The sequence below is a fragment of the Vigna unguiculata genome, chromosome 6 (genome assembly GCF_037176805.1).
Source record: "Vigna unguiculata cultivar grain cowpea cultivar isolate G323 ecotype 2 chromosome 6, ASM3717680v1, whole genome shotgun sequence".
Lineage (NCBI taxonomy): Eukaryota > Viridiplantae > Streptophyta > Magnoliopsida > Fabales > Fabaceae > Vigna > Vigna unguiculata.
This window is the reverse complement of record NC_140797.1, coordinates 3946804-3963779: the sequence shown is the minus strand read 5'-3', so window position 1 is coordinate 3963779 and position 16976 is coordinate 3946804. Positions and strand designations below refer to the sequence as shown.

The 16976-nt window shown below is 32.0% G+C and overlaps 1 pseudogene; it reads left to right on the top strand.

Moving 5' to 3' along the window:
• The first annotated feature begins 9162 nt into the window (after positions 1 to 9162).
• LOC146885401 (uncharacterized) lies at positions 9163 to 12157 on the top strand (annotated as a pseudogene).
• The last annotated feature ends 4819 nt before the right edge of the window (positions 12158 to 16976 follow it).

Sequence of the window (16976 nt, the reverse complement as noted above, 5' to 3'; positions counted from 1 at the left end):
CTGGCGGTATCTATTACATCGCCCTGAGAGGATTGCGGGGTCCTACGAAGAGGTGCCATAGTTCACTGACACATAGGAAAACCATTAGTCAGATGGATAAGGCATGAATTTAACTCAAGGACACTCAGAATGACACAAAGAAAGCTAAGTGGACATCCAAGTCCACAGACCTAGGCAATGACCGCTCTGATACCATAAATGTAACACCCCATTTAAATAATAACTTTAATTTAAATGAAATGCCACACAGATAGAAATTTAGAGACAAGTCCTGGAGTATAAATGCTACTCCTTACAATATCCAGAAATGCTAGGAGAAACCAAGGCACACCACGATGCCAGATACAAACGAAATCCAAGGACCTAACAGTAGTTAATAGAGTACTAAAGAGCAAAGTAGTACATGGGCCACAACCCTAAGGGAAAGCCCAAATAAACATGAAGTTCAGCCCAGGTAGACTATGTAGCGGAATTATCCCTTTCCTGTTGACCTCGAGTACCTCTCGCATATGCTCACATCAATAAATTGATGATCATCGCAAAAGTAGAAGAATCACACACAAAGCAATCAAACAAGCAAAAGGGTAAGCTAGAGCCGAAAAATAGTGTTATCATGCAATCATATACTCTTTCACAATCAATTATACATACATCACCCTAGCATGTTATGACCTTAAAATCAATACACTAAGACTCGACACGACCCATCCGGATACGTATAATTTAGTCAGATTCAACGAATGCTTACACTTGTGGTGGATTTTCTTGCTCACCCTCAAGCTGCTCACCCTTGAGCTAAGTGTTACAATGTCTCAATCCCCTTCACACAAGGTTAGCCCTTAATAAGTTTCAGGCCTCCTGCTACTCTCACCACAAGAGTTAGTCTGCTCTATGTGAGACTAACTAACACCTTAGAGCGTCAGGATGCAACCTTACCTTGAATCCTTACTAAATTATATAGATGAGGCACCACCATCCACTAACAGAGGTCATGGAATTACGTCCCGACCAACTGAGGCACACCCATAAAGTCTCACCTAGAGACCTAGGGAATTAAGTCCTCAACACATACCAAACATTTTCCAGCAACGAATTAACACTTATCATGCATATAAATCTCATGCCAACCCTTTATAACCAACCTCTTTCATGTTCCAGGTTAATTCATACCAACCTATCATTCTCAAACCATGAATATAGGATTGTGTCTCATACCAATACCATGTCACTTTAGTTACCAACCATCTCATTCATTTTACATACCATGATCACATCAACACTTAAATCCAATTCATAACTACAGATATTCCATGCCTTTCACAACTTCATGCTTTAAATAGATAAATCAATCAATCAAACAATCCATAACAACCAAATAAAGAAAATAGCGAGGCCTACAGCGGATCTCGCTCAAGTCAGAAGTCCTCGCTCAGGCGAGAGGAGTCCCCTCGCTCAAGCTAGAGACTCTCGTTTAGGTGAGATCGCGACAGAGGCTCTAGGAGGCTTCACACGCTTGCTTAGGCAAGCCCTCCCTCACCTGAACGAGACCACCCCTCGCCCAAAGGTGAGGTTCCTCACTTGGACTAAGAGTGCAACGACATGCAAGGCTCCCACGCGTTCTCGCTTAGGCGAGCGCCTCTCGCTTGAGCAAGATGTCACCTCGCTCAAATGAGAGCTCTCCGCCTGAGCGAGAACTCGAGTGCGAACCTAGCCTGCTTTTGCAAGTCTCGCTTGGGCGGGAGTGTCAAACCTCGCCACTATTTCTCCCTGCAACAACTATATTTTCATACCCAAACAATAAATTCAACCATCTCATGCTTCCATAGTAGCATACAAGCTCAGGAATCATGAAACAAAGGCAAAGCAAACAACAATCGCATTAAATAAAAAGGTTCTAGCTTCCCTTACCTAGAATGAGCTAGCAAACTACTACGACACCTAAACCCACCACCACAGCAACTCCAAGAGCATATTGAAGAGCTGGAGATAGTAGCACAGAAGGAAGATTGGATTTACTATAGTGAGCACCAACATAAAACACGAAAACAACTTAGAAAGGGTTTATGGTTATAGAACTAACTTACGTGTAGGAAAAACGGAGTTGAACTGACTTGAACGAGACGGAGGAGCAAACCCTAGCAGAGCACATTTTTGGAATAGAAGAGCAAAGCGGCTGTTTTTCTGAAAATGAAAGGAGTGAAAGTGTTTCAACTGGTTTAGGGGCTTTGGTCCCTTATAGGCCAACCTTAGGCCCAACTCGTTTGGGGCAGCCTTTTAAAATAAGGGCATAAATAGTAAGTGGGCCTTACAATTACTAGTTATTATTATTATTATTATTATTATTATTATTATTATTATTATTACTATTATTATTATTAATGTTTTATTTACTATTATTATTCACATTTTATTATTATTTTATTATTATTATTATTATTTATATTATTATTATTATTAGTTATTATTATTATTATTATTATTATTATTACTGTTACTATTATTATTACTATTATTTCAAGAACTCAAAAACTCCCTTTTCATATTCTTCACTAAGGCGACGTGCATTCATCCAACTTCGATCCATACTACGTTGATAACAAACTCCATCATTCTCAAATTTTTAATTCTCAAAAGGTGGGACCCTACCCGTTCGGAAAAAAATATTTTCATAAAACATATAATATAAACCAAAAATAAAATTTAATCAAAAATCTAATAAATACAAAAGTAAAAAACATTTTATAGAAAACATAGTATTCAAACAAAGTCTCTCAACATTACAAAAATAATGAGAGATGGCAAAATTAATACAATGGACTAACATGCAGTACCCTTTTCTTAAAATTAAGAATACTAATGCAATCAAAACTAATTTATATATGTAAAAAATGAATAGAAAAGACCTTAGCTTGATAAAAAAAATGTAAAAATGAGTGTTTTGGGAGATCACTCTCGTTGCACACCACACCCCACAGATGATGGTTGAAACAAACATTGGTTGTAAGAATTCTCGTCGCTACTGTCGCCGCTGCACAGTCCTCTGCCGCTATTGCCGTCGCTGTAGAGTCCTCCGCCGTTGCACTTCAATCACAATCCTTTGCCACTGCACTTCAACAAAACGACCATCACTGCACATCGGCCGCTGCCGCTACAGTTCTATCGTCGTTGTAGTTCCGTTGTCGCTGCCTCTACCAACAATTACGAAAAATTAGGGGTTTCAAGGTAAATAGAGGTGCACCAAAATGGAATCAAAAGAGAAACTAACCTTTCAACAATTAATCACTTAATTCTCCACTGGTGCAGTCACGACGCTTTGTGGAAGAAGGTTAGGGATTTAAGTTTCAACATTTACGTCTGACGCACTGTAGTCAGATGTAAATTTACGTCTAAATGGCACTAATTAGACGTAAATTTATGTTTGACGGGTGCTAGTCAGACGTAAAAAACCAGATTTACGTCTGATCCTAAGGCACCAGACATAAGCAATTGATAATTTAATTACAAGTTTGCCACCGGTCATTTTTTATGTCTGATTCTGATTGGTCAGACGTAAAATCGTAGACATAATATGTCTTTTTGTGTTAGTGGTACTAAACTATCCTAAAAGATTGAAAAATAACTATCCTAAATGATTTCTAATGACAAAAATGTAACTAAAAGAGAACTCAAATTACCAAAACCAGCCACAACTCAGAATATAGTTTCCTAGAACCTAATATTAATACTAGAAAAGGCTAAAAATTATAAAATCTACAACTAGTTAAAACTACTCAATAAAAATGTTACATAACTACCGAGAACTTCTAACTAGCAAAAGAAAGATAGAAAACAAGTTAAAAATAAAAAAAACAAACATAAACGAAAAATTGCCTAGTGAAAACCAAAAGAAAATGAACTAGAATGGTCAAAACTGAACTAAGACTATCAAAGAAGTAAAATAAATTTTAAGCAATGATGCATACACAATCTAATTAGTGTCTAAAAAAATAAAAGCTAAACTAAAAGTCATAAATGACATGTAGAATAGAAACTAACTGTAAAATCGATAATTAAAATGAACTAAACTTCGGCTAAACTACCATAATAAATTAAAGCAAAAATGAAACTAACTACCTATTGCTAGAGTTATGACAGAAAACAAAAATGGTGAATGAAAAAATATAGCTAGGGAGGCAAGGTAAGTACTTTTCAATGGAGGGATCCTTTCCTGCAATACACTGCTTGACATTTATCACTCTCACAATTGTATTAAACTTCCCCATTAATAAAAGCTTTAATAGAAGCATATCTAATTGTTCATCCTTTGCGAAAAACATGTAAAGTGTTAAATTAGAACTTCACATCCAGAGGATTTATTGTAACAAAATGAAAGAATGTGGAACTATGGTATGAACAATGACATGAATTTTCTTCTTCTCCTTAAGCTTCTTCATTTTCCCCTACCTTTGGATTCATCGCTGGTTGTGCAGGAAGAGTGCCAGAACATTGTTGGATCAACTCATTGATAGTAGAGGCAAGTTGCCCAATTTTAGTTTTCAGATCTTGAATGGTTGCTTCAAGTGCTCTGCTACTATTGTACAGTAAATCCCTGAGGTCTGTAAATTGTTGTTGTTTAGGAGGACCCTGGATTGCCCTCAACAGTTGAGTGTTAGGTATGAGCTTAGGAATAGTAAGAATATTCTAAAAATATTGTGTATGTGCTGTGAGGGATCAACTGGAATGTAGTTTGGGTTAGGGATCCATTTCAGATTGCCTTACTTATTTCCCTACTGATTTTGGAAATTCCAGCCACTAGTTGTGCATCCAAATTGGCTACATCTTGAATTTATGGACATTGATTATGTAATGATCACTTGCAGCACATAATCCACAATGCTTGATTATCCCATCAACCTCCTGACTTAGGGCAGTCAGCCTTATCATTGTAATTAAATCCAAGATTTTGTTACCTATTTTCAAATTATTATCTGTAAAAACATTTTGCCCCTAAACAACATTTACAACAACCTCAAGGACTCCTTTGCTAGCATTACCCCTTATGTTAAATATCTTGTTATTTTAAGCAATGTTTGAGATCAAATATCATGTTGCAATTGGTGATTTATCCATGAATACCCTCCACTAGGGGTGAATTGGCTGTTTAAAACTTTTTTGAAAGCTTAAAAACCCCTTTTGATTGAATCAAATAGACTATAAAATTCGAATGAAAAAGCTGCAAAACAATACACTTTCAATCAATCAAAAAATAAAACAGCGGACTGATTTGTTATTGAGCCTATGAAATAGTTGATTAAAATTTCCAATTAATCGGCTAAAATCCTGCGAATTTATACAGAATGCAAAGTTCGCAGATTTAACTCAAACAACAAACCTTTACACAGAAGACTTGTTCCAATTAATATTCCTTACAAGTATGCAACATCAGATTACACAAAAACGCATTAAAGAACAAGAATGAATTACTTGGTTTTCTTGAGTTTTTAAAGTGATTTAAAGTGCGTGAGATGAAGAGAAGAGAATGGCACATTTGTTTTTATACTGTTTCATTCAATCACAGAGTTACATCCTGTTTGCCAAAACAACCTGAGCCTGGTTTCCTCTATATTCAAAATTTTTACAAATCATACACCAAGATTACACTTTTGAACAAAGAAACTCACAAGATTTTTGACTCACAAAAATCTAGCCTAACACCCTGCAAGAATCACCCTCACAAACCTCAAATCACATCAGGCAAACAACCATAGGCACAAGAACTACAAAACCTGATGGTGGCTCTCCCTAGCCTACTATACACGAGTTCTTCAAGCTAGTCCCAAGCCAAAAGGCCTCCAACATCAACCAAGATCTTCAATCAATTCGTTGTAGGTGTGTAATGCAGAGAGAGAGAGAGAGAGAGTTTTCCAGTGATGAATGATAAGTTTTCGCATTCAAAAAGTCAGAATTGTACCTCTGCTCTCGAAAAAACAACTTATATAGTTTGGTTTAAGTGAAAACAGTCGGTTGAATTTTTCGTACAATCTGTTGATTTCACTTGACTTAAGTGAAACCAGTCAATTGAAAAAAAAATTAACTGATTGAATACATTCATACCAGAAACTATATCCAACAAGCCTTTTAACCTATTAAAACTCATTTTAACATATTAAAAAGGACACACTAAGACTAATAAGACATCTAACCTATGTCATATAACCTACCCACATGATATAACATGTAATATTTACATCTAACGCATCAATTACATATTTAATATAATTGAAACATGATCTTCAAGCGAATCTTCAATAATCTCCATCAATCACATGAGATCTTCATGCACTTGGCTTTATCAAATCTTTGCTTCAAGCTTGATTGTTCAAAAAATTATGTGGATCTTCTCCTATTATTCCATGAAACTTGGGTAGTGCTTGAATCAGTCCATATTTTAGCTCAAAGTTTGCTCCCACATCTCAGGGAATCTGGATTCACAAGTGCTGCTAGCTAATATCTTAACCAACTGACTCCTTCAAGGTCCCCTCTTGATGTTCAACCATTTCCTCATGGTTATCGATCCTTGTTTCTTTAGCAACCAGATTGTTCTCTAATTGTCTTGGATTCAACCTATTTTTCTTCTTCAACCTCAAGGTTTTCTCAAGCTCTACATCAAAATTGGTTACTGGACCTGAAGCTGACCTTATCATGCAATTTTTTTCTCAAAAAATAAATGTTAGCTTACATGAATCACCTACTCACATTATGAAACAATTTCCCTCTCTAAATGTTATTTAAGCCATGTCAACTCATAATTAAATATAAACGCATAAACAACATCTCGAAAATCACTAGAATAATGATAAAGACAGTAAATAAACTGAACTAATTCTTAGAAAAATATAAAACATTTACTAACTATCTACAATGTATAGACTACTAAAATGAATTTACCTAAACTAACTAACACAAATCCAACTCAAGAATCCTTCAATTTTTTCCTTTCCCCAACAACGACGCCATTTGATAAACCTTTTGTCGTTAAAAGTTTAGTCAAATTCGATTACCTAATGTAGTATAGTAGGTAACCAAAGATCAATCCATGGAAAGACAAAGTGAGTTTTGAGTTATTTTCCAGTGTGTTTTGTGTAATTAGAGGAAATTTGTTTTAAATTAATACAAAAATTAACTAACGATGGAAATGTGTATGCAAACTGTTTGATGAAAACCTAAGAGAATTAGAATGCATGCATGGTGTTTGTGAAAATGTCAAGGTGAATTATGTATATCACGCTACAAAATTTTTGGCTTTAGGCAACACTAAATTTTTCCACGACTATAAAAGTGTTACTTAATCATAGTATAGGTAACAATTTTACACGCATGGCTCAAAGCATTCCAATGGCAACGCTTTACAAAATGTTGATATTTTATGCCACATTTATTTCCATGTTGGCTTTAAAATATGTGAGCTAAACCATAAAATTGTTGTCTATAACAAATTTTAAAAAAATAAATTTAATAATTTGGGAAATATAATTTTTAGCGATCAAGTATCAGTGTCTTAGTGAAATCAATGTCTTAGGGAAATTAGAGGTTGTGGTTGGATAGTTTATCTTAAAAACCTTGGATAATGTTCATACTCTGTTTTTTGGATAAAAAAATATCAAAACAAATATATTCTGGGTAATTTAACATAGTTTGTACATCAAGTATATAATGGAAGTTTCGTTGGCCTTCAAGGTAAATATACCAGGGCTAAGAAGCCCTTTGTCACCATGTATATGGATTGAGAATCTGATACAATGAACTACCTATTCAGTAGAAAAAAAAAGTATGAGCTCTAACTTATCATAACATGCAACTATTTACAACACACATCAGATAGATGGATAATAAGTAGATTTGGTCATTGAATTACTCCATTCTAAACCTTAAGATAATGTTCTAGTGCTTTTCACTTTAAAGTTTGAAAACATAAATCAGTCCATTCTAATTTAGAACCAAAACTAGTTTTACCGAAGCACAACTGAAATAGAATATGATCCAAAGGTTAAAATATTTAAACATATAAGATGTGGTTGATTATATTACTCTCGTAGGGTGTTAAAGGTAAGTGATATGAGTAACTACAATCTTCAACTCACTTGAACATCACAATGCCATTTTGGGTGTTTGCATAATTATTTATCAAGGAAAAGAAAATCAGCATGTTGGTTAACCATTTATCACATAGAAATATGCATGTTAGTGTATTTATAGGCAAAGAAAATCCTAGCTAGCACATAAGCATGCATGATAGATGTAATCTTTTTTTACCAACACATAAGCATGCATGATAGGTGAAATCATTTTTATTCTAACGAATCTTACGAATTCATGAACACATTTGTAACACCCTTTATTTTTGAATCCTTTTCTTCTATGTTTTTTTTTCTTCTTTTTTCAGACAATGGAAGTTGGAGATAAGTTCAAAATGACTGTTCGAAATTTGGAGGTGCCGAAAAAGAAATCAAGCAAAGAGTTGTGAAAGAAAGTAAAGATAAAGCGTGAAAGGATAATAAGCATTGGTGGGGTCACTACTGGACCTAAGATTGCACCAAAAGGATAATTTAATTTGACTAATTTTGAAGTATGTAGCCAACCCAATTTGAATTCCCAAGAGTTTGAATTAAGAAATAAGGACAAACTTACTACAACGACGGTTAATCCTAAGCTTCCTACCAAAAAGAACTTGACATTGGAAACATCCATGACTAAAGAAAAAGAGCATATACAAATGCAAGATTCAAATAAGTGGTTAATGAAGGGAGTAGCAGGTGTAAATGAAAATTCTTGCACCAATCAACAACTACAGCCAATAGGAAGAACACAATCTCAAAATTACAAAGCAAAGATTTTGGCAATTGCAAACACAAGACTAGAGTTAGCAAGTCAAGTTCCAAAGAACAACCAAGACTAAAGGAAACCGAGGGAAATTTTAGAGCAACGTTGGTGCCAATGAAAAATGTTAGAGCTCAAATTAATAAGTCAAATGAAGAACTACAACCTTAAAAAATGATGACATTGGAAGATGAAAACTCTAAGGCAAAGAAGAAATCTAACAAAAGGGTAACGATGGAAGATGATGAACCAATGATGGAAGAACAAGGTAATAACGAAAATAAGACACAAAGGACCTCATTATGTTGGTCAATGTTGATTGATGAATTTCTCATAGAAATTAGACAAGGTGGTGAAGGAATAGAGTTAGAAAGTGAAAGTGAAAGTGTCGGAGAAGAAGAAGATATTGAAGAAGAGCATGAAAACCAAGATGAAGCAAGTGTTGATTTAAATTCCCTACATAATGGTAAATATTTCAATTTCATTAAACCATAAAATGAGTACTTGTCAATTTCTTTATGTGATATTTGTTAAGTTATCTTATACAATTTTAACTTGGAAATAATTATGTCTAAAGAAAATAAGAGGACCAACTCAGTACTTACAAATACATGCAAGAGGCATTGAAGACCGTCAAGAGATTATATTGGATGATGATGGAGAACCTATTGGTTCAACTAACATAATTATGTCAAACTTGAGTTATTTTCTTGACACAATAGCAAGAAATTGTAACTTTTGCCCTTTGATTTATACAAGCTTCAAGGCGGTGCTCAAAGATAAGAAGGATCACATATGAAAATATGTTTTGGTATGGCTGGTACAATTTTTACTTTCTCTAAATTAAATATGTTTTGGTATGGAAATAATTCATTAAATACATGTAATGCGATCATTTTTTTAGGAGAAATTCATCATCTCCCCTAAAGGAGAAAAGGCAATATTTTCTCGCATAAATGATGCTTGGAGGCGTTACAAGTGCTCTATCAAAAGAAATCATTTTCTAAAGTAGTCTTCCTGGAAGGAGCAACTAAAACATCATCCATCTGATATTTCTGAAGATCATTTAAAGTAGTTGTTGACATATTGGAAAAATTCCAGTATTCAAGTAAGTTATTGCAACTATTACTATTATAAATTCAAACTTTCTATCTAACTTAATATTATTCTCTCTAATATATAATGTAGAGCATTAGTGAAAAGAATGTTACTAATATAGCTAAGCAAAAGTATATACATCGAATGGGACCAATAAACTTTGCTAGAATTTGTGTTCAATTGGTATTACTATTTCAATGCTTTACTATTTCTTGCTTTTCCATATCTAATGTGCAAATGTATTTTAATCATATTTCTTAATGCAACTTACAAATAAGAAGGAAGGGGAGAAGTGACTCGTGTTGAAATGTTCATCAAAACTTGTCAAGATCTTAAAGAAAAAGTAGTGGATGAAGAAACACAAAAATGTTATTGTAAGTATTTTACTTAATTAAATATTAAATATGTCTAAAATTTAAAATTGATTAGTCTTCATTGTGTTTTCCTATTAGGCTTCATTTAAAACTTCCATTAAAAATTTAAATGAGTCATTGGAAGAAAAATTTGAATCATTGCTTAAAAAGAAAAGCATGGTCGAGTGTGTTGCTATAGAAGGACTATGACACCTACTATGTTCAAGAGAAATGAAAACATTGCTTCTATAAAAAAAGAATGTGAAGTTAAAATGAGTAGCATGCAAGAAGAAATGAATGGTATGAAGGCAATGAAGAAATCCATGGTCAAGCAAAAAAATCCATAATTAGATGATGATGATATAAATGAATTGATGATATGTATTTTGGGCAAAGAGAGCAGTGCAACAGGACCTCATTCATTTGCATCAACATACAATCCTAATTCAAATTATTATCAAGTACATGTATAGTTAAACATAAATTCAATATTTATACTCTTATGGACAAAACTATTGTTGAAGCCTAATCAGTAATATCTATTATAGGTACTGGATTTATGCTATTGTTGTTGAATTCTGCCATTGATTGGTGTAACATCCCGATCGGATATTACTAATTTAAATAATTAAAAAAAAGGATTTAAGTATAAAATCGCATTTGTGATAATTCCTTTTCCGAAAACGTGGGAAAATTTAAAACTTTTATTTCAATGCGCCAAACTAAAATAAACTCACAACGTTCAAGTATTACAACTATAAAATGTTTATAAAACTAATACAAATAATTCATAATCTGCCCATAGAAAACCAGTGAAAATCTCCAAGTGTTTCCCACTCCGTCTCTATGCATCCACCTGCTCACCTGCATCAATCCTTGCTCCCATGTAACAAGTTACATGATCATCGCCAAACACACACAAATAGGGTGAGCTCATATAAATAAACAAATAAAACATTACATTGAGTAAAGCATCTCAAAACTATAAAACGTGTTAACAAATTTCCCCTTTTCTCAGTTCCTCGGCTTTCAACTATTTCGTTAGACGTCTATTGATTATACACCCTTCGGTGAGTCCATTGATCGATCTTTGTTGCACGAGTGTCTACTCGCCCCTTTGACTACAAGCCACCACCCGATAGTCCACACGTGGGAATAAATTTGCCACGACCTCGCACCATGACACCAAGTAGAGTTCCCTAAAACGAACAGGAGTTTGTAGTTGTTCCCAGACTACTAAACTCAATTAGATACACTGAAGAGGGCAATCATCTAAAACCTCGTCGTACGAGCCACGATCTCGCACACTCCACTGGACTTCTTAACCCACTAGGCTACAACCTAGAGTGGCCACGTGTTACCCCAATACAAGATACACTCGTAACTGGGTCGCCAGCCAAAGCATCGCATCATGAACATCACCTAAAGTTGTGTAGAAATCCTCCTCGCGTACCAACTCTACACCAAAACCGCCTGGCGCGCCTCTCGCGTTGCTAGGCAAAACCTGGTTCCAGACCGCCTGGCGGGCATCTCACACCGCCAGGCGCAATGCGCCATACCAAAGCCTTGTCACACCGTCACCGCCTGATAGTCACCTCACGCTGCTAAGCATCATACGCTCTCTAGAGCCTCTACCAGATCTTTTCTACTTGGCGAGATCACATTTTCCACCATGTGCCATGCGTTCCAAGCTTCTCTGGTTTTCCCTTATCACTTGGCAGCACACCTCAAGCCGCCAGGCAACACACCTCAAGCTGCTAGCCGCCACACCAGTAGCGTCACTACTACTGGTTTGTGGCACTTTGAAGCAAGTTCCAAAGAACCCCGAGCACTATACATACAATCCATAACATGAGATATGCTTATCTAGTCATAATCACATGACTGGATCATAATCAAACACAATCCTAAACAACCAAATAATATACAAAAGTAGGAAGAATACATAATCATTACTCCAAAATATCACCCAGGCAATAAAACAATAATAATGATAGTAATAAAAAAAAACAACAACAATAACAATAATGATAATAATAATATTAATAATAAAACAAAATAATACAAATAAAAATAATAATAATAAAATAAAATGAAACAATAATAGTAAAACAATAATACTAATAAGATAAAAATAATAAGATAAAACAATAATAACAAAATAACAAAAATATAAATAAGGCAATAATAATAAATAATAATGATAATAAAATTATAAATAAAATAAAACATTGATAATAATAAAAATAATAATAAAATAATAGTAAATAAAATAAATAAAATAATAATAATAATAATAAAGATAAATATAATTATAAAATATATTAAAATGAAAATAATAATAAAAAAAACTAAAAATAATAGTAAAAATAATAACACAATAATAACAAAATAATAATAATAATAATATAAATAATAATAATAATAATTATTATTATAATACTAATAATAGTAATAAAACAAAATTTTAAAAATAAAAATAATAATAATGAAAATAATAATAAAATAAAATGAAACAATAATAATGATAATAAAATCATCAATAAAATAAAATAATGATAATAAAATCATTAATAAAATAAAATAATGATAATAATAATAATAATAAAATAATAGTAAAATAAAATAATTAAAAGAATAATAATGATAAAGATAATTATAAAATAAAATAAAATGAGAATAATAGTAATAATAATAATACTAAAATCATCAAATAAAACAATAATAATACTAAAATCATCAAATAATAGTAATAATAATAATACTAAAATAAAATAATAATACTAATATAAATAATAATAATTATAATAATAATAATAATAAAACGAAATTTTAAAATTAAAAATAATAATGAAAATGAAGATAATCATAAAATATAATGAAGCAATAATAATAAAACAATAATACTAATAAAATAAAATAATAATGATAAAATAAAGCAATGATAATAAAAAAAATGATAATATTAATAAAATCATCAATAAAACAAAACAATGATAATAAAAATAATATAGTAAAATAATAGTAAAATAAAATAAAATAATAATACTAATACTAATAAATATAATTATAAAATAAAATGAAATGAAATGAAATTAATAATAATAATAATCAAAATAATAATAATAATAATAATAATAAAAATAAGAAAAATAAAATTGATAGTAATTGTAACAATAATAGTAAAATAAAATAAAAATAATAATAATAAAAATAAAAATAAAAATAACAGTAATAATAATAATTATTATTATAATTATAATAAAATAATAATAATAATAATAATAAATAATAGTAAAAATAAAATAAAATTAATAATAAGAATAATATTAAGTGTGCTGTATTTAGAAGAAAAACTCTAAACATCTAGTCAAGCCAAAAAGAAGAATCATGGTAATCATAGCAATGATTGGGTCACAAAAGCCAAAAGAAGAATCAGATAATCATAGCAATGATTGAGTCACAAAGAGAACTCAATACAACGAAAATCACAAGCACACACATACTCTCTAAAATCACCTACTACAAACATCAAGAAATTAAACATACAAGAATTTGATTCAGGAGAAAGCTTTCATGCATTAATATATAACACAATGGCATATAATATCATTAAAACAAAAAATTGTAGCTCCCCTAACCTGGTTTCCTTAGCTTATTTTTGGACTTGTTGTGAGTTCCCTTTTGATCACCATTGATCTTCCTTTGACTCTATGTCAATGCAGCTCCTTTCTTCCCTCAATCCTCACCTTACACTCTCAAATTTCGTATACCTATGGCTATGCAACAATAATAGTCCCTAAACCACTCTTTCTTTCTCTTAATTGGTCACTAATTGTGGTCTTAATGAGAGGTAAATGGTATAAAACGAAAATACCATTAAACTTGAGTTTAATTGTCATTTGGCAATTCTATGATGGTTTTCCAGCCCCCTTAGCGGGCTAGGGTTTCCTTGCCCTTTCACCTTCATGCCAAAACTAAAATTGACAAAAAGAAAGCCTAATTTGGTTCAACCAAGGTTTGAACCCATAACCATGCCAATGTTCAATTCAATACACAACCATCTAACCAATTCATGTTTCATAATGACTAATATAATTCTATGATTATATTATCACTCAACATGATCAAGCATATTGTCAAAATAATAATAAATTAAATAACACACAAAATGGCATACTTAAGACTTGAACCCACATCTTCTCACACAATTAAATACTCTCAACCATTTAAACTGGTACTTTTCCACATCACATCAATCAATATTAAATGCCATAAAAGCTCCCACTGTCCGCATTTATTAATTAATTAATTATTTAATTAATTAAATTTCATGGATCTTACAATTGGTAGAGCCGTCAAAATGGGTTATAACCCACGAGCCAATCCGGCACATCACGGGTTTGGATCAGGTTGGGTTGAAAAAAATTACAAGTTTCAGTACGGGTTAAAAATGAACCCAACCCACTAAGAACCCGACTCATTCAGGTTGAACCCGTGATGAGCCGGTTTGGCTCACCAACCCGCCAACAAATTTTAAATATTAAATTAATATATATATATATATATATATATATAATATGTATATATATATATAATATACATATATACATATATATATATATATATATATATATTATATATATATATATATATAATATATAAATATATATAATATATATTATATATTATATATGTATATTATATATATTATATATATATATATATATATATATATTATATTATATAATATATATGTATATATTATATATTATATATATATGGTTTTGAATTAACAAGTAACAATGTAAAATTAATTTATTATTTAATACTTAATTTTTTAATATTATTAGTTAATATTATTTTTTCTTGTTTTATTGTAGATGGGGATAAAGAAGATGTTTCAAGAGATGAAAATGTTGTGGATTTATCCATTCAAGCTCTAATACTATAGTTTGATAAGAGATAAGAATGATTTGATGTTAGATAGTGTACTGTATCTAGCCGGAATCAACCAAGTAAAAGTGGTGTATATCGAGACCACCTAATATTCGGACATCACCAATATAGGCCACCTAGCCAAGTAGTCGGTCAAGGCCGACTACCCGAACACACCTGCTAACTTCTCCAAAAAGCTAAGGGGACCCCCGCATTCAATAAGCCTCTAGGGCCTGGGTTGGGGCCCAGGCCCACTCATGGCCCAAACTGGGGCCCAGGTCAAGACCCAGCCCATGTAATGGTCAAACGTCATTAATGTTCTATAAATACACGTGGACCCCATCATTTAAAGGTACGCATTCATTAATCATTGATTTGACTCTCTGAGAGCTTTGACTTACTTGAGCTTCGGAGATTCTTCTGCAGGTAACCCCTCCCGGGTCCAAGCTGACATGTATCGACCGGGAAGAGGCCAACTGAAGAGATAGCAGACTACATGGTAAGGTGACGCTTGTGCCTAACTTATCTTATTTGTCCTTCTGCAGGAACAGATAGTAATTTATATTTTTTTGATTTTGGTTTGTATTTGGAGTTTAACATAATTTGGGATTTTATTTGGATTGTATTGAAGTTTATTTAGATTTTAATCGGAATTATAATTTAGTTTTCTTGAGATTGAAGAAAAAAATAGTGTGTTTTTTTTAATTAAGTGAGCCAGTGAGCCGACCCGTTTAACCTATCAACCCGTGGTGGGTTGGGTCGAGTTCTAATTTTGTTGGCTCGCTAATAAGTGAGTCGGGTTGGGTTGACCCACTAAGTGGCCAACCCGTCGCGGGTCGAGTCGGGTTGGGTCGGGTGAACCGTTTTGATAGCTCTAACAATTGGTGTTTACGAATGTATATATTGATCAATAATTGTCCTGTTGTAGATATCCAAACCAAGAAATTGGTATATAATTGTAATTATTTAAGTTTTGCTATTTATATATGGTGAAACACTATTGAGGAGTTAAATTCCTCTACATTATATATTATTGTTTTATTAGTTAAGACTTGCATTATTTTTGTTTTATTAGTTGGGATTTGGATAAGGGATAAATTGAACTTTTTTTTGTTGCAGGATGTTGGTGAAGATCAAGAGGAGAATAATAAAAAATCCAAATGGTATAGGAAGATGAAGAGGAATGTAAGTGTAAGATAAATTGTACTTTTTCTTTTGTTATTTTGGAGAACATAATACTTTTTAATTAGTTGTAAATACTTTTACTTATGGAATTGTAGACAATATTACAATATAATTTTGCAATATATAAAAAATTTCAATTTCATATTATATGTAAGAAGTGTCTTATTTAATATATTTTATTTTATTTCTACTATTTTAGTAGAATAAATCTACTTTAATTTTTACTTTTCAAATAAAATTGTTAATATTTAATTTAAAATAGCATTGTCTAAATATATAAATAAAATTAAAATTATATTTTAAAATTATTTTACATCATTCCACTTTTATAAACCTTGTTTAAACAAATCTATTTTGTACCACACTTTCATAAATGTGGCCTATAGAAATAAGCAACATGAAAAAAAAATTGTTGCATTAGATTGGCACGAAAACAGTTGCCTATTGGAACATCTTAGACAACATTTTTTAATTGTTGCATAATAGACAAAAGTTTTCAAATTTCCTGGCCTAAACGAAAGAAAAAAATTGTTTCCTCTAGTATAG